We start from the raw sequence: 18616 nt of genomic DNA, 5'->3' as shown, positions 1-18616 counted from the left end.
CTTTATTCTAAATGGCCAGCTGTTTTTTTATCTTTCTAATCTGTAAAATATTTATCTGAAAGCAATTTAGAATGGGTAATGCAAATTAGCAGTTACTGACCAGCCAAAGAAATTACCGTTTTCCTGTGCTGTCACTCCTGGGTTGTTTTTCAAACAGCTGATGCCCAGAGGTGTTTCTGACAACTCTTTCTCTTTTTAAATCTCTGCTACAACTCTCAGCACCCGCTCTTTTAAAATCTGTGCTCTGACTCACAGCTCCCGCTCTTTTTAAATCTCTGCTCCTTGAGAGTAGGGGGTGACAATGTTAATTTACTTATTGCTTATAATGTCTAAGTGAACAAAGCAACAGGGATGTCCAAAGATTAGGTGCCGTTTAGATGGATTGACCACTGTAATGAACTCCAATTGGCTTTATTGGTTGGTCAATTGGAGTATGAGCTCCCTCAATGATAGCTCATTGAGGGGGCCCATATAATCACCTGTGTAGGCTTTGTGAGCCAGTCTTAAGTTGACTGGACTGCTAGCAGCACTGTTTGTAGCTGCTCCTGTAATATCGTTATTGTAAATAAATATTGGTGTGGTGACGGAACTCCTGCCTACCGTGGATTACTACAACCACTCTAAATTTCCTCTTAGTGTCCAAAGATGTGCGGGTTAGGTGGATTGGCGATGCTAAATTGCCCGTAGTGTCCTAAAAAGTAAGGTTAAGGGGGGGGTTGGGTTACGGGTATTGAGTGGGGTGACCATTGCTCGGCACAACTTCGAGGGCCGAAGGGCCTGTTCTGTGCTGTACTGTTCTAAGTCTAAGTCTAAAGGTGGGAAGGCTAGGTGGGGTTACGGGAATAGGGCAGGGGAGTGAGCCTAGGTAGGGTGCTCTTTCAGAGGGTTGGTGCAGACTCGATGGGCCGAATGGCCTCCTTCTGCGCTGTGGGGATTCTATGGATTGTATTGCAAAGCCGTTGAGTTTAAATTCTCAGAGGTACAGTGGATCTGGTCAGGACAGAGCTGGAGTACAATTTACACAATTCCTGTCTCCATAAAGACACTATCCTGGCTCAAGTGCCTGATAGCACGGCAACATAGTGGTTAGCACTATTGCTTAACAGCACCATGGTCCCAGGTTCGATTCCCGTCTTGGGCCGCTGTCTATGCGGAGTCTGCACGTTGTCCCTGTGTCTTTGTGGGTTTCCTCCGGGTGCTCCGGTTTCCTCGCACAGTCCAAAGACGTGCAGGTTAGGTGGATTGGACATGCTAAATTGTCCTTCGTGTTAGGAGGGGTTATTGGGTTACGAGGATAGGATGGAAGTGAGGGCTTAAGTGGGTCGGTGCAGACTCGATGTGCCAAATTGCCTCCTTCTGCACTGTATGTTCCATGTTCTATCCCTGGTGTCAGCACTGAGGAGTCTGAGGAATGCTTTGTTGAGCTAGTCTGGTGCTTGCAGTAATGTATGTCAATTTCCAAGGTAGGTGGAATAGGGACAGCGAGCAGGCAATGAAGTTATGGTTGCCGACATCCTGTGTGTGCAAGTGGGACATAGACCAACAAACAATGCGTGCTGAAGGACATGTGTGTGTGACATCAGTCAAACCCAAGAGCTGCCTCAGACCAAGGCAAGGATGGTGCTCATCAAGGTTGAACAAGGCTATGTGAGGTGAATTTGTGCATCTTTTATGGAGCTGGCTCTTGGGTGAATGCAGAATCATTGAGAAGTCCACATTTCATGAAAACAGAAACGTGTCAGAACTTTAGTGTTGGACTGTCGGAACAGTACAGAAAACATGTAACATCTGACAAATTCACATGAAAATCTGTCAGCTGTGAAGTGAAAAAAATGTATAATAAACTTAGTCAGAATCCATCATTTTAAATGAATTCAACATTTTCCAGGAAAACCCATTGCTTTCAAGCTGATAGATGCCCAATTTCAAAGGCATGTGTATGATTTAAAATTTATTACCTATTTTCACGTAATCTGAAACTTCTCAGCCCTGAAGGGGGGGTGTTTCTGAGAGGATTTTACAGATTTATACAAGTTTTAGCCAGGATAGAAAAAGCAGTAGGAGGCATATGGGGCGGGATTCTCCGACCCCGCGCCGAGTCAGAGAATCGGCAGGGAGGGGGAGGGGGGGGGTGGGGGGCGCGATTCACGCAACGCCGCTCCGACGCCGGTCCGCCGATTCCCCGGTCACCAGAGAATTGCCGCCATTGGTGTTGGCGCGGTCTACGCGGCCCCCCGGTGATTCTCCGCGCGCGATGGGTTGAGTGCCCGTCGAGTTAGGCTGAGTCCCGCCGGCGCATTCACGTGTGGTCCTATCCGGCGGGACCTCGGCGTACATGTTGCAGGGGTGGCTTGGTGGGGGGGGGATTCCGACCCCAGGGGGGGCCTCCAAGGTGGCCTGGCCCACGATTGGGGCCTACCGACCAGTGGGTGGGCTTATCCTGGTGGGGGCCTATGTTCCTCCGCAGTGGGCCCCTGTAGCTCTCCACCATGTTGCATCGGGGCCAGCGCGGAGAAGGCAACCCATGCGCATGCGCGAACTTGCGCCGGCCGTATCGCGCATGTACGAACTCGCTCTGCCGTAGTGCACGTGCACGGACCCACGGCACCCGTGCTGACACCTGTTTCGACAGCTGGAGTAGCGTAAGGTTCTCCAGTGCCATGCTGGCCCCCTATGTGACGCAAGATCACTGATCCTAGGGGCCTGTTGATGCCGGCGTAAAATGCTCCGGCCCAGAGAATCCTGACCGTTTGTCTCTAGTAAAGAGTACAAAAGGCAAATTCAGGATAGATACATGTGGTGTCACAAAGTACAATCAATAGTTTGTACCAAGTTACCAGACCAGTTAAGGAACAGATTACCTTGAACTGTTGAGAAACAGATGCTGTGATGGCATGTATTACTGGAGGATGCAATCAGATGTGATGAAAGGCTTTCTTCATCTAAGCCCACCTTGTATTGTCATATATTTGTCATGATAGGGAAATATTAGGGAACTTGGGCCCAGAAATGTGGTCCAATATATAGCAAGCAATTTAGGGGTGAAAAAGACTGCTTGCAGCAGACTCCATGAGATACACCTACACCTGGCTGAGTCACCTGGTCCCATTCAGGTTTAAACCCGTTAGGGAATGCATAAGGTGATTCACCTGTGACCCATTGTCTTTCAGGACATTTGTGAATGACCAGCCATTACCCTATTACATAGTCTGATGATCCATTTGTCTGTCAACGGAAGGTGAGTTGCATATGAATGGAATCGCTCTGGCCTTTTGTGTAAATGGGAATGGGCAATCAAGGAGCCAAATTACAGTTGATGAATTCAAATCTGGACATTCCAGAGGAAGACCTTTGTTTGAAGGGCTGGGCAGAGCTTAAAGATGACGAGAGAAAGAATCATTTAGAACAGGCAAAGAAAGAAAAGGATATAAGCAGCGATCAAAGAGGTCATGAAAAAAGCAACAGAGAGCAGGCTTTGGAAAAAGGGTCTTAGTTGTTTTATACACAAAGAATGAATGAATGAATACCCCTAACAGAAGAAATATTCCTTACTAAATGCAAGTGTTGCCTTTGCCTCTATGTGTAAGTGGACCAAGAGCTATATTTTCATGCAAAGTTGTTTGATAGGAACTAGTGTAAGGTTAAGAAACCGCATGTAATCTATTAGTGCCAGAACTGTGAAGTAAAAGTTTAAATATTGTTTTATTTTCTCTTGTTTTAGTAAAGATTGTTGATAAAATAACCAAGCCCTATTTCTTATATTTTCACTCCGGGAACAAATCGATCTTTCTGCAGTCTTAAAACTAAAATAGGTTATGCGTCTGGTTCCGTATCTTAGCCATTGATGAGGGCTGACCAGGCATCCGTAACATAATTTGGACATGAGAGTAGGACTAGCAACTGAGCATCAAGGAAGATGCAAAATAAACAGCTGACAACTGCTTCAGAATAATTCTTTTGATGGAAATTCAATTCAAATTCGCAACAAATTCATTATTCTTTAATATTGGTAACATAACATCCACCCGCATAAAATTGGAGGCATTGCCTTTATCACTTGTAATAAGCTACCTGTCCTGGTTAAAACTATTATATTATACAACTGTAAGGCCACAGAGCAATGTCTAGCTGCTTCACTTCTCTTTGTTTCCACCAACTTTCCCTCCTCCTGCTGGTCCTGAATTGATTGTTTGCTTGCTGTGCCTTGCGCAATATTTCAGACAGGGAAATAGCTAGTCATGGCCATGGCCTAGATGCTCCTCTCAGATTGAGCAGGACACCAATGTTGGAGAAAAATCAGGTTGAGATCCAGTTAGCATCCAGGAAGGAAGGGATCGAAGGTCAAGATGCAGTTCTTCTGATAGAAGCCAAACTAGCTGTCTCTGATCTTGCTTATGTTGAGCTACAGGAGATTTTTTGGCTCCCCCGTGACTCGCTGTCTGATATCACAACCACAGTCATGGTGTAATCATGATATAAAAGTTACCTACAATGTACATGGTGACGCAGTGGTAATATTACGAGGCTAGCCAGAGGCCCAGCCAATGCTCTGAGGACATGGGTTCAAATCCCACCATGGCATTGGGTTGAATTAATAAATCTGGAATTATAAAGCTAGTCTCAGCAATTGTGACCATGACAACTATCATCGATTGTTGTAAAACCTCATCTGGATCACTAATACTCTTCAGGGAAGGAAATCTGCCATCCTATATCAATCAGGTTGGCTCTTAACAGTTCACTGCAATGGCCTAGTAAACCACTCATTTCAAAGGCAATTAGGGATGCAACAAATGCTGGCCTTGCCAGCAACTCCCACTTCCCCATGGAGAAATAAGGGACATACAGAAACTGGCCTTAGACTTACAGAGAATGTATTAAGGAATTTGAAAAAAAATGAGGCAGGGAGAAGGGAACTTCAGACATGTTAGAGGGAACCATGTAGTGATGAGAAGTAAAACAATTGGGCGGCACGGTGGCACAGTGGTTAGCGCTGCTGCCTCACAGCTCCAGAGACCCGGGTTCAATTCCGGCCTCAGGTGGAGTTTGCACTTTCTCCCCGTGTCTGCGTGGGTTTCCACCGGGTGCTCGGGTTTCCTCCCACAGTCCAAAGAAGTGCAGGTTAGGTGGATTGGCTGTGCTAAATTGCACCTTAAGTGTCCAAAAGGTTAGGTTGGGTTACAGGGATAGGGTGGAGGAGTGGGCTTAAGTGGGGTGCTTTTTTCAAGGGCCAGTGCAGACTCGATGGGCTGAATGGCCTCCTTCTGCACTGTAGGGATTCTGTGATTCAACATATGTTCTGATTGTATCGGGACAATTTGAAGAGAACGATGTGAAGGCAATGTCAATGGAGATGAATCTTGGCACACTTCTCACTCAGTGGATTCTGGATGAAGCTTATTTGTTGAGAAGATGTTCGATATCCAAGACAAACCTAAATATTCCACAGGTGTATTTTCCTCAGGCTACACAAATGAGGCTGATTAAGACAAGATTGCTAAACTATTTAAGTGAATATTAATGTGTTCCTTCTCAATTCAGTGAGCATCATTTAATGTTTCTCACTGGAATTGTAGCTTCTGTAATCTCTGGGATGCTGATTTCTTTTTCTTTACATTTGATTTTCTTGAAATTAAAACATTCAACTAATTTCTTCCCTTTGCACTTCATGAAAACCATTAATGTGGTCCCACTATTTAAGAAAGTTTGTAGAGATAATCCAGGGAACTACAGTGAGTCTCATGTCAGTGGTAGGGAAACTATTGGACAAAATTCTGAAGGAGACAATCTATCACCAATTGGAGAGGCAAGGTTTGATCAGGAATAGTCAGCATGACTTTGTCAGAGGGAGGCCATGCCTAACAAATTTGACTGAATTTTTTGAGCATGTGACCAGGTGTGTAGATGAGGGTGGTGCAGTTGATGTAGTTTACAGGGTTTTCAGCAAAGTCTTTGACATGATCCCACATGGAGGACTTAAAAAGAAGGAAAATGCACATTGGATACAGGGTAACTTGATAAGGTGGATTCAAAATTGGCTTTAGCAAAATTGACCACTCACGTAAACTATCTATATCCCTCTGCAGACTTTCAGTGTCCTCTGCACACTTGGCTCTACCACTCATCTGACTGTCATCAGTGATCTTTGACACATTATACTTGGTCCCCAACTCCAGATCATCAATGTAAATTGTAAACAATTGCGGGCCCAACACTGATCCCTGAAGCACAACACTAGCCACTAATTGCCAACCAGAAAAACACCCATTTATCCCCACTCTTTGCTTTCTGTCAGTTAACCAATCCTTTATCCATGCTAATACATTACCCGTAACACCATGTGCCTTTATCTTATGCAGAAGCCTTTAATGCGGCACCTTGTCAAATGCCTTCCGGAAATCCAGATACACTATATCCACCAGTTCCCCGTGCTCATAATATCCCCAAAGAATTCCACGAAATTAGTCAAACATGAACTGCCTTTCATGAACCCATGCTGCGTCTGCCCAATGGGACAATTTCTATCCAGATGTTTTGCTGTGTCTTCCTTAATGATAGATTCAAGCATTTTCCCCAGTACAGAAGTTAAGCTAACCGGCCTATAGTTACCCACCTTTTGTCTACCTCCTTTTTAAAACAGGAACATCATATTTGCTGTTTTCCAATGTGTCGAAACCACCCCAGAGTCCAGCGAATTTTGGTAAATTACCACAAGCGCAGTTGCTATTTCCCCCGCCACCTCTTTTAGTACCCTGGGATGCACTCCATCAGGACCAGGAGACTTGACTACCTTCAGCCCCATTAGCTTGACCAACATGACCTCTTTAGTGCTAATGATCATTTCTAGGTCCTCACCTGCCTTAGCCTCCTTGCCAACAATTATTGGCATGTTATTTGTGCCTGGGAGGGTGGTAGAGACGGGTTGCCTCACATCCTTTAAAAGGTACCTGGATGAGCACTTGGCACATCATAACATTCAAGGCTATGGGCCGTGCTGGCTAATAGGACTAGGTCGGCAGGTCAGGTGTTTTCCATGTGTTGGTGCAGACTCAATGGGTGGAAGGGCCTCTTCTGTGCTGTATTATTCTGTGATTTTGATGTATTGTGGACAAATCTTCCTCTCCTTTCATATTGGACTTTAGACAAACATTTCCTTTCACATTGGAAGATCCTCACAGTATGGAACAGCCATCGCAAAGAGCGACTGACTTTTCCTGACACATTTCTTTCGACATTCTCTGAGAAGTGATCTTCATATTGTAGTTATTTACTTATGGTTTTGCCAATTAAAGTGAAAGTAAAAGGTCTCCTCTCTATAGACGAACAGAATCCTGTGTGAGACTGCTAACTTTTAAAATGAAATTCAAACTTCCAATGACATGACAAAATTTCAAATTTTGAGATATTTACTGGAACAAAAGACTAAAAGCTCTATTGACTAAACACTGGACGTAATTTTCTGTTTTTAATGCAGAGTGTCGCATGGGGCAGGAAAAGTGTCGGTGAAGCCGCTGGCCCTAATGTGCCTTTCTCCGCTATGTTGCTGGGACATTAAAAAAATAAATGCAAGGGGTAGATCAGAACCCACCCAGCAACTTTGTTTTTTAAAGGTTGGGGCACTATTTTTAAAGGCTGCCCTGATACGATAAAGTAAAAATATATCCCCCCTCTCTATGCAACACCCCCACACTGCTCTGGCCCATCCCCCTGGCACTCTCTTTGCTGTGCTGGGGACAGGGCCCCAGGGCAATGCCCTGTTAGTACCAGGGTACTGCGTCGCGATGACTCCTTTCCACCCTTCACCTGAACACCACATTCTTTGCCTTTGATAGAAAATACCAGCAGTGGAACTGTTGCTTAACGTTAGTAGTTCAATTTAGTGGTACCAACTCTTCAGGATCATCCTGGAGTTTCCAGGAATCAAAAATAAATCTCCTGAAAGCTGCTGCCCAGGGAATTAATTTTTAATTCTTGGAGACTGCGGTGAGTAATCTGGATGAAAATGCACGAGGGCAATAATAAAACCTATTTTCATTTTCATTTTCATTGAACGCACTAATTCCTTGTTTGAGAAAACCTTGGAGATGGTGGAAAAGGCTGGTTCAGAGATTCAGATGGTTCGAGACAGAAGGTCACCCAATGAAATCTGCAGGAACAGGACCGACCAGAATTGACAGCCCCACACCGTTTTGGAACAGGCTGCAAGTGGCATGACTTCTTAGCCACCCTCGGATGCCAGCACTGACCCGCATAGGCCTCCCTCTGACCTCAGGTAAGGGTTCTCATGAGACTGAAGTGCTAGCTTTGCTCATAGAATTTCAAAGCAGATCAACATTTTCCTTGTGTCCATTGCTGCTGAATACACCAAGTCTCATTGGTGCAAGCAAGTCAATAACACAGTAAGTTAAACTGTTACTTAACAAACAGAACTGTAACTAATACCGGATTTCTTAGCTTTCTATTCAATTGAGTAAGGGTTAATCAACAGCTTCACAAGAGATGTTACAGTTGCGACTTAATTTACATTTACTCTGTTGAACTGCAATGTGATTCTGTCTGATATCCTTTCAGGAACTGAAAGTGGTATTTTTAAGTGTGTGAGGCCTTCTAGTCAGTACAAATCTGAGTAGCAGTCAATCTCGTGTGAGCTTCACTTGCTCAAAATGATCTTCACAGCATTTAGGAGCACTTACATAAGGCTGATTTGGTGGCTTAATATCCACAGTTAGCTTAAACACAGATCTGTGTCATGCCAATTCTTCTGTCTCCAGGTGTTTTACCATTCATTGGTTGAACTGCCAAATGGAATCGAGGAATGATGTTTCTGAAGGGTTTAAGGAAAGATTTGAATTGATCTAGCATCTTACATTGATTGATTGATATTTATTGTCACATGTACCGAAGTACAGTGAAAAGTATTTTTCTGCAGCCAAGGGAACATACACAGCATGTACATAGTAGACAAGAGAATAATCAACAGAGTACATTGACAATGGTACATCAACAAATAGTGATTAGTTACAGTGCAAAACAAGGGCCAAACAAGAGCAGCATAGAGCGTTGTGAATAGTGTTCTTACAGGGAACAGATCAGTCCAAGGGAGAGTTGTTTGGTGAGTCTGGTAGCTGTGGGTAAGAAGCTGTTCCTGTGTCTGGATGTGCGGGTCTTCAGACTTCAGTATCTTCTGCCTGATGAAAGGGTATGGAAGAGGGCAAAGCCTGGGCGAGAGCAGTCTCTGACAATACTGTCTGCCTTCCTGAGGCAGCAAGAGGTGTACACAGAATCATTGTGGGGGCGGCAAGCTTGTGTGATGCGTTGGGCTGAGTTCGCCACAGTCTGCAGTGTCTTGTGATCTTGGGCCAAGCAGTTGCCATACCAAGCTGTAATGCAGCCGGATAGGATGCTCTCTATCGCACATCTGTAGACATTTGTGAGTCGATGCAGACATGCTGAATTTCTTTAGCTTCTGTAGGAAGTAGAGATGTTGTTGGAGTTTCTTGATTGTTGCATCAACGTGAGTGGACCAGGATAAACTTTTGGTGATGGCGACCCTCAGGAACTTAAAGCTATTGGCCATCTTTACTTTGGAGCCATTGATGTAGATGGGCGTGTGTGTCGTGCCACGCTTCCTGAAGTCGATGATCAGTTCCTTGTTCTTTCCAAAATTTTGAGAGAGGTGGTTTTCGATACCACGCAACCAAGTAATCTATCTCCCTTCTGTAGTTTGATTTGTCGTTGTTTGAGATACAACCCACCACAGTTGTGTACCATCTTCAAACTTATAGATTGAATTGAAGCTGAATCTTGCCGCACAGTCGTGTGTGTATAGTGAGTTCAGTAGAGGACTGAGCACACATCCTTGCAAGGCCCCGGTGTTGAAGGCTACTGTGGAGGAGGTGTTGTTACCTATCCTGAAGATTACGATCTGTTGGTGAAGAAGTCAAGGATGCAGCTGCACAGTGAGGGGTCAAGTCCAAGTTTGCAGAGTTTGGTTATTAGTCTTGTTGGGATAATGGTGTTGAAGGTGGAGCTGTAGTCTATGAACAGCAGTCTTATGTAGATGTCCTTGTTGTCGAGATGTTCGAGAGTTGATTGTAGGGCCAGAGAGATAGCATCTGCTGTGGTTCGGTTGGTGCGGTAGGCGAACTGCAATGGATCGAAACCATCTGGGAGGCTGGCATTGATCTGTCTCATGACTAGCTGCTCGAAGCATTTCATGATAACAGACATCAGGGCCACCTTGTCGGTAGCCATTGAGTCATGCTACCTTGTTCTTCTTTGGTACTGGTATTATGGTGGTCTTCTTGAAGTAGGTAGGGACCTCGGAGCGGAGAAGTGAGCTGGACAGCGCAGGCTCTGAGTGCTCGTCCAGGGACACCATTAGGGCCTGTCGCTTTCCGTAGGTTTACTTTCAAGAATGCAGCTCTTACCTCTGAGGCTGTAATACTGGTTATAGGTGTGTCGAAGGCTTTTGGGGCGGATGGCACTGATTATTGGCTGACTGTTCGAAGCGCGCATAGAACTTGTTCAGATAATCGGGTAGGGATGCTCCAGCCCCAGAGATTCCGCCTGTCCTTGCTTGTAGCCTGTGATCTCATGTAAGCCCTGCCATAGACACCTTGGGTTTGTGTCATTGGCCTGGGACTGTAGTTTGATCTGGCATTGTCTTTTGGTGTCCCTGATGGCTTTCCGTACGTTGTACCTGGACTTCCTATATAGGTCAGGGTCATCAGAGTTGAATGCCTTCTTCCGGGACTTTAGAAGGGAGTGGACCTTTTGGTTGAGCCAGGGTTTCCAACTGGGGAATACCCGTATTGTCTTCTTTGGTATACAGTCCTTGACACACTTACTGATGAAGTCTGTGATGGTGGTTGCGTACTCGTCCAGGTTAGCTGTCGCGGCCTTGAATATGGACCAGTCCACAGACTGCATGGTTTTCTTGACTGGTTCAGCATGCTTGAGATGTTGTTTGTAAGCCGGAAGTAGGAGTACCGACTTGTGGTCAGATTTGCCAGAGTGTGGTCCTGGACTGGAGTGGTAGGCACGTTTGATGCTCGTATAGCAGTGGTCCAGAGTGTTTGAACCTTTGGTGGGGCAGGAGGCATGCTGATGGAGTTTGGGTAGAACATTCCTGAGGTTGGCCTGGTTGAAGTCTCCATGGCCAAAGAACATCTTAAACCTCTTCAGAGTCAATGATGTAGATGATGTAGTTGTTCCCATCTACACCATTTACGATAGCATCTAACGTTTTAAAAAAATGTCCAATTAAGGGGCAGTTTAGTGTGGCCATTCCACTTACCTTGCACATCTTTGCATGTGGGGATGAGGCCCATGCAGACATGGGGAGAATGTGCAAACTCCACACAGACCGTTGCTCGGAGCCGGGATCGAACCCGGGTCCTCGGCGCCGTGAGGCAACAGTGCTAACCATTGCACCACTGTGCCACCCCATGATACCATCTAACTTAGTTTCACCACCAAACTTGGATACATGGCTCTATGTCTCTTCAGCCTTCATCAGAGCCATCCCCTATCTCCTAACCAATTCCTTACCCTTCAAGAGATTGCCTCCAATTTCATGTATCCTCATTTTGGTTAAGAGTCTCTTTTATGGAAAGAACGTGGTCAAGTCCATATAAATAATATCCACACACTCCTTTATTCTACCAGATTAGTTGCCTCCTCAAAAATAGGATTGTTAGGCATGATTTAGAATCATTAAATATTGTTAATAGTACATGGCAGATGGCTATTTGGCCCATCAAGACTGCACTATCTCTTCCACAGGACAATGCAATTAGGTCTGCCCCCTGATGCTTCCCAATATTTCTTCAATATTTCCTCTTGCAACTATCGATCCAATTCGCATTTGAAGGCTACCATTCAATCTATTATCACCACCCTATCGGACATTCTAAATCCTAACCACTTGTTGCACAAAAATGTTTTTCCCATGTTGCCTCTGGTTCATTCACCAGCTTACCCTTTACAAATCTATGCGAGCTCTCCCTGATCAGCCCTGGAGTACATCACACTCTCTGAATTATTTTTATAACACAGCCATCGTATTATGCAGACAAATGCAGGAGCCAATTTGTATACAGATAAGATCCCAGGAATGGCCCCTGGGGGTGGATGACCAGTTAACTTGCTTCTGCGAGGTTGGTTGAATCTTGACTGGAACACCATGCTCCCTTCAGAATGACACCTTGGGATCTTTTGCATTCAATTGAACATACTGTCAGCTTTATTTTAGCACCTCAGTCAAACAACAACACCTTGACACTCCTTTGGAAAGCAGTGAGTAATTGGCCTCGTGTACATGTTCAAACTTTGAACCCACAGGCTTCTGGTAAATTACTGTTAACTGAGGCTGGCCGGAAGTAATATGTGTAATATATATTTTTTGAGGATTTAAATCCAAAGAAAATGAATGAAAACTGCAGATTCCTAACAGTTTCCCTAAAGTAACTTAGGATGGATCTCATTGGGCGGGCAGCGCGGTGGAGCAGTTGTTAGCACTGTTGCCTCACGGCGCCGAGGTCCCAGGTTCGATCCCGCCTCTGGGTCACTGTCTGTGTGGAGTTTGCACATTCTCCCCGTGTTTGTGTGGGTTACGCCCCCACAACACAAAGATGTGCAGGGTAGGTGGATTGGGCACACTAAAAATCGCCCCATAATTGGAAAAAATGAATTGGGTACTCTAAATTTATGAAAAAAATAAAGGATGGATCTAATTGTAAACGATTGTGAGTTCATGCCCACATCACAGAATTCAGCACATAAGTCAGTATTGAAGGAATGCTGCACTGTTGGAGGTGTCATCTTTCCATTGAGATGTTAAACTTTGGTTCTACCTGCCCTCCCAGATGGGTATAAACAAGCCCATTCCACTATTCAAAGAAGAATGGCGGAGTTCTCTTGATGTCCTGACCAATATTAAATCCATCACACAACATCATTGAGCAAAACAGAGACACACTGCTGCCTCACAGTGTCAGGGACCCTGGTTCAATCTCAGCCTCGGGTGACTGTGAGGAGTTTGCACTTTCTCCCTGTGTCTGCGTGGGTTTCCTCTGGGTGCTCTGTTTTTCTCCCACAGTCCAAAGATGTGCAGGTTAGGTGGATTTGCTATGATAAAATTGCCCCTTAGTGTCCAAAAAGGTTAGGTGGGTTGACCATACTAAATTGCCCTTAGTTCTAAAGATGTGCATGTTAGGTGGATCACAGGGATAGGGCTGGGGAGTGGGCCTAGGTAGTGTTATATTACGACATTGTAATATATATGTTACTCTTTTTGTCTAGACGAGTTGTTGAAATATAGACAGTCTTCCAGTGATGACAAAATAATTTAATGAGTAATATAAAATAATCTTGTGAATTTTTTTACTTATCACTAAACTAGTAAACAAACAAATAACTGTAGATTAAACTATTAAATAAGATAATGCTAAATACTGATATCTATTGACTTCTTCTTTCTAGCCATCTTTCTTCTGTACTCTCTGCACTCCAGACACACTCTCCACGAGGAAAGAGCAGGAAAACCTTTTTATAGGTCCTGATAGTGTGGCCATCTAGTGTTCAGTTGCCTGTACTACCTTAACATAGTCTGATCATGTATTACTGCATACAGAGATCACTACAGGTAGGGTGTTCTTTGGGAGGGTGGGTGCAAGCTGGACAGGCCAAATGGCCTTCTTCTGACCGTACTGATTCTATGGACATCATTAAAATAGATGATCTGATCATTATCTCCCCGCTGTTTGTGAAACTTTATGGTCTGCACATTTGCTATCGCATTTCCTACTTTGCACCAGTGACTACACTGGAAAAGTGCTTGGTTGGCTGTGAAACGCTTTGGTAATTGAAGAGTTTATGAAAGGCCCGATATAAATGTAAGCCCTGTTTTTCCTCCTATGTTGAAAGCTGCTGGAACCCCCTGATACAGCTGTGTGCCTAACAGTGAATCGCAACAGATTCAGACCTGCCAGAGCCTCTCCCCATGGAATGGCTTCCTGACTTGCATCTCCAGGAGAGGAAAGAGACAGCAGTGAGGAGAAAGGAGGAAGGGAAATGTGGGGAATTGGTCACTCCAACCAAGTCTTTGACAAAGCATCAGAGCTTAGCTAACCAGGGAGCTGGTTGCCTGTTGTAACTCTCGGCTGGTGAACATGGGTGGAATAAAAAAATCCAAAGAAGGTAAAGAGAAATGAAATGCCTGGAATATGATTAATGTCTTGCGCAGCTTGTGTCTGAGAAGAAATGTTGATGCAGCACATTATGCTGATGAGAATGCTTCAATTTTGAAAATTGATGATGGAGACTTATGCTAATCGGGTGAATAATTTTTTTTGTTTACATACTTTTAGGGAAATGTCTGGTGCTGCTGAAAGATAAGAAATGTATAATTATGAAAAAAGAAACAACATTTAGTTGCAAACTTTCCATGTCAGGCATAAAATGAAGAAAAGGCCCTGTAAAGCTTTCCTCAAATTCCATCCTCAAAAATAAACTTGAATTTGGTCTTTTAAAATTTTTTTAAAATCAATTTAGAATACCCAATTCATTTTTTTTTCAATTAAGGGGCGATTTAGCGTGGCCAATTCACCTACTCTGCACATCTTTTGGTTTGTGGGGGCGAAACCCACGCAAACACGGGGAGAATGTGCAAACTCCACACGAACAGTGACCCAGAGCCGGGATCGAACCTGGGACCTCGGCGCCAAGAGGCAACAGGGCTAATCCACTGCGCCACCGTGCTGCCCTTGAATTTGGTCTTGAGGAGAATTTGTCATTTCATTTCTGTCCGACAATTAAATTTTCCACACCAGTTGTCGTTCTTCTCTTTGGGTGAGGATTCCAATTTCATGTCAATTAGTGGTGAGTTATGTTATTGTGGACTCATGCCCAGTTGGAACTGGTTTAACCCCGCCAAGATTAACTTTGCTCTAAAGCCAGCAGAGAGAGAGAGAGGCCTTCATCCATCAGTACAACTTTTATATGACATTGATCAGTGAGGGTTGGAATCAAACTCTCATCCTGTAGATGAGGGAATAATTGAAAGAAATAGTTGCATTCATAGCGCAACTTTCTCATAGAACATAGAACATAGAACAGTACAGCACAGAACAGGCCCTTCGGCCCTCAATGTTGCTAATGTTCAGTTAATGACCGTACATTACATTTACGGTAATGTAAGGTTAATGTCATCCTAAGCATATTCTGTAGTGCTTTGTAGTCAATGAATAATTTTGAAGTATGGTTACTTTTTTTTTTAAAGCAAACATGATGGGTAATTTATGCACAACAAGCGTCAATGATTTGATCTGGATGACAGATAAATATTGGTCACATGACAAGATCAACTTCCTTGCTCATCTTCAATGACGCGGGCGATCTAACAGGTGGGCGAAGCTTCAGCTTAGCAGTCCCAGGTGAAAAAATATTGGCACATTTGATGAAGCAGCATCCCTTTTGTACTGCAATTAAGAAAATAGTTTTCGGAAGTAACATTCTTAATTCTTGCGAAATTCCCCTGTGGTGGAGCTTGTAACAAACCTGTAGTTTCTTTGTTCCTTTAATTCCAAAGTGAAACGAGTGCATATTCTGAAGAGTGTCATTGGACTTTCAAGCAAGCATTTCAGTTCTGAGAAATGCCAAAGCGACCTGAGGTTGCTACTGGCATGAAAATTAAAAAGGTAAAGATAAATAGACAGTTAATTGAGAGATCAAATTACAGCAGGTCTCAGAACCTACAGTTCAGAACACAGAATTCACACAAGAGGAAGCCAGAAAAGCTCCCCGTGAATAGATCAGTTTTCTGTTTGGCTTTAGGAGGAAAATATCACTCCAGTCACTCTTGGCGAGGCAACGTGTGATGGAGTGGAGTGTTTGCATCAGGGGACCAGACCGCGAACTTGGTATCTTGGTTGGTTACTGGAAAAGGAACTCTGGAAAGCTATGCCATCAAGATTGTCATAACCTGAGTGAGTAAGGGTTCTTGGACAGGCACTTTCTCAGGTTAAACCATATCTGGGGACCTTGGGTGGCGTAGGGCTGCTAGTCAAACTGACTCAAACGCCAAATTCATCGAAAAAGGAAGTGAGATTTCCTTAATGTACTGGAGGCTGATTTAGAAAAACTGTGAGATTGCACATGGGGGGGAAGTCATGTGAATGCTGGTAACTACAGGTTATATCAACTACTTGAAGTAAAATCTACTCTTTTGGTTTGAAATATCCTTAGCTTGTTAATTAATGTTAGAACTACCTTGTACTTAGTTGGTTTATTACAGTAAAAATTTTTAAAGTGAAATCTTGGACAGGGTTTTTCAATTGGTGACTTGGAGATTGCTTTCTTTTTTAAAGTTATCGGTCTCCACTGGAATAGCTAAAACCTCCTAATTCAAGTATCTGATCAAGGAAACTCCTTTGTACCATATTTCAACAAGGCTGTGTTATTTAAATTGCTACATTCAAATTATGGGAAAATTCAATTTTCTTGGTATATAAAATGACCAAGTTCTTGGGCATGGATAATATTAGTCTGAATACTAATTAAAAAACAAATTTTATTCATGTTCATTCATAGCCTATAATGGTAATCTCCATTGAAGGATATTTTATTCCCTGAATAAAAGTGTTCCTGTTATCTTTTTTTCATGGAAGGAGACATTGCTACCAGATTCCGGCAGATCTCCAGTTTAATACTGTAGAGACGCAATCCTAACGCAGCTATTAAAATAATTTTTATCTCCATGTTTCTGATTTATTTTAGCTTGTTGACCAGAATTGTGGAATAGTTGGATAGATATATTTTTTTAAATCACAAATAAAATCATTGTACATCTCCCTGCGATTCTGACAAGGTGGTAGCATTGGAGGTACTTCGACCAAATGCATCTCGGCAGATATATGAACTGGGGGGGAGCAGAGGGAAGTAGATCCTTGGAAAATGGGTGACATGTTTAGATAAAGGATCTGGATCGGCGCAGGCTGGGAGGGCCGAAGGGCCTGTTCCTGTGCTGTAATTTTCTTTGTTCTTTGTAACAATTGACATCTGGATTCAATTTTTACCAATGTTGTCAACAAGTTTAAGCCCCCTGATGGGACTTTCCTCTCCTAATAAGAATTGCTGATGTTCAAAAATATGACTTTGTCAGGCCCTTGTCTGGTATATACTTGTACATGAAATGGCCTTTTGGCGATTACAAAATGAATTTAAAAACTGGCTGTTTGGCGATTACACTTGCATACAACACTAGCCACTTGCCAAATACAAAAGAATAAAACTGTAGAAAATAAATATCAAAAAATACGTAGACAACATGGAAAAACACTGCAAAACATAAGCACAAACTAAGGAGAAGACATACACAAAAGAAAGCTGGTTTAGAACAAAGGCCTGCAGCATGAGGCACTCTTTTTAAAGGTCTTTGTCTTTGGTTTAACCCCTTCTTTCTGTCCTATTGGCTCCTCACCTGGAGCAGCAGTCCTTCAGTTTGTTTAATGGAATGTCTGTCACTTAGGTGATAGGTTCTTGGACACCCATTGAATCTTAGTTGCTGATGTATGACATCAGTGTTGAACCTGAAACCTGTATTGATTAATGTATATCAACCTTGTAAGAAATTACTAAAAAATAAATAAATTTAGAGTACCCAATTATTTTTTTATCCAATTAAGGGACAATTTAGTGTGGCCAATCCACTTAACGTGCACATCTTTGGGATGTGGGGGTGAAGCCCATGTAGACACGGGGAGAATGTGCAAGCTCCACACAGACAGTGACCCAAGGCCGGGATCAAACCCGGGTCCTTAGCGCTGTAGGCAGCAGTGCTAACCCCTGTGCCACCCGTTGTAAGAAATTATAAGAGTGAACATCAGGGCTTGGATTCACCCATTATGGGGACGCAGTCCCCACGCCGGCGGGAAAACCGCCGCCAACCACTCCGGCGTCAACAGCCCCCGAAAGTACGTAATTCTCCACATTTTTGGGGGCTAGGTGGACGCCGGAGGGGTTGGCGCCGCTCCAGCCAGCGCCGCAGGGCTGGTGCGCATTCACGCATACGCAGAACGCTGACGTGATCTCGCGCATGATTGGAACGGCCGGGGTGATTCCGCGCATGCTCAGACCAGCCGGTGTATTTTCACGCATGTCTGGGGGGTTCTCTTCTTCGCACCGGCCCCCGGGCAATATGGCGGAGCCTGACAGGGGCCCGGCGCGGAAGAAAGAAGTGCCCCCACGGAACAAGCCCCCCGCAGATCGGTGGGCCCCGATTGCGGGGCAGGGCACCGTGGGCACCCCCCACGGCGTTGGATTCCCCCTGACCGCCTCCCCCACCCGAGGACCGCCCACGCATACTCACCTGCCAGGCCTCGCCGGTGCGTGGGTTGAGTGATTCACGGCGGAGGGACTGGTCACAAATGGACGGCCGCTCGGTCCATCGGAGCCCAGCGAATTGCCGGGGGGGGGGGGGGGGGGGGGGGGGGGGGGGGGGAGGGGGGGGGGGCGCTGCCAATGGCCCCTGACCGTGTGGCGGGAATCCCGCCGCCGCCCAAAAAACGAGAATACGGCAGTCGGCGTCAGGGCGGGATTCGCGCTTACCCCCGGG

This window comes from Scyliorhinus canicula, chromosome 11 (genome assembly GCF_902713615.1).
Source record: "Scyliorhinus canicula chromosome 11, sScyCan1.1, whole genome shotgun sequence".
Classification (NCBI taxonomy): domain Eukaryota; kingdom Metazoa; phylum Chordata; class Chondrichthyes; order Carcharhiniformes; family Scyliorhinidae; genus Scyliorhinus; species Scyliorhinus canicula.
Note: the sequence above shows the minus strand (reverse complement) of the source record.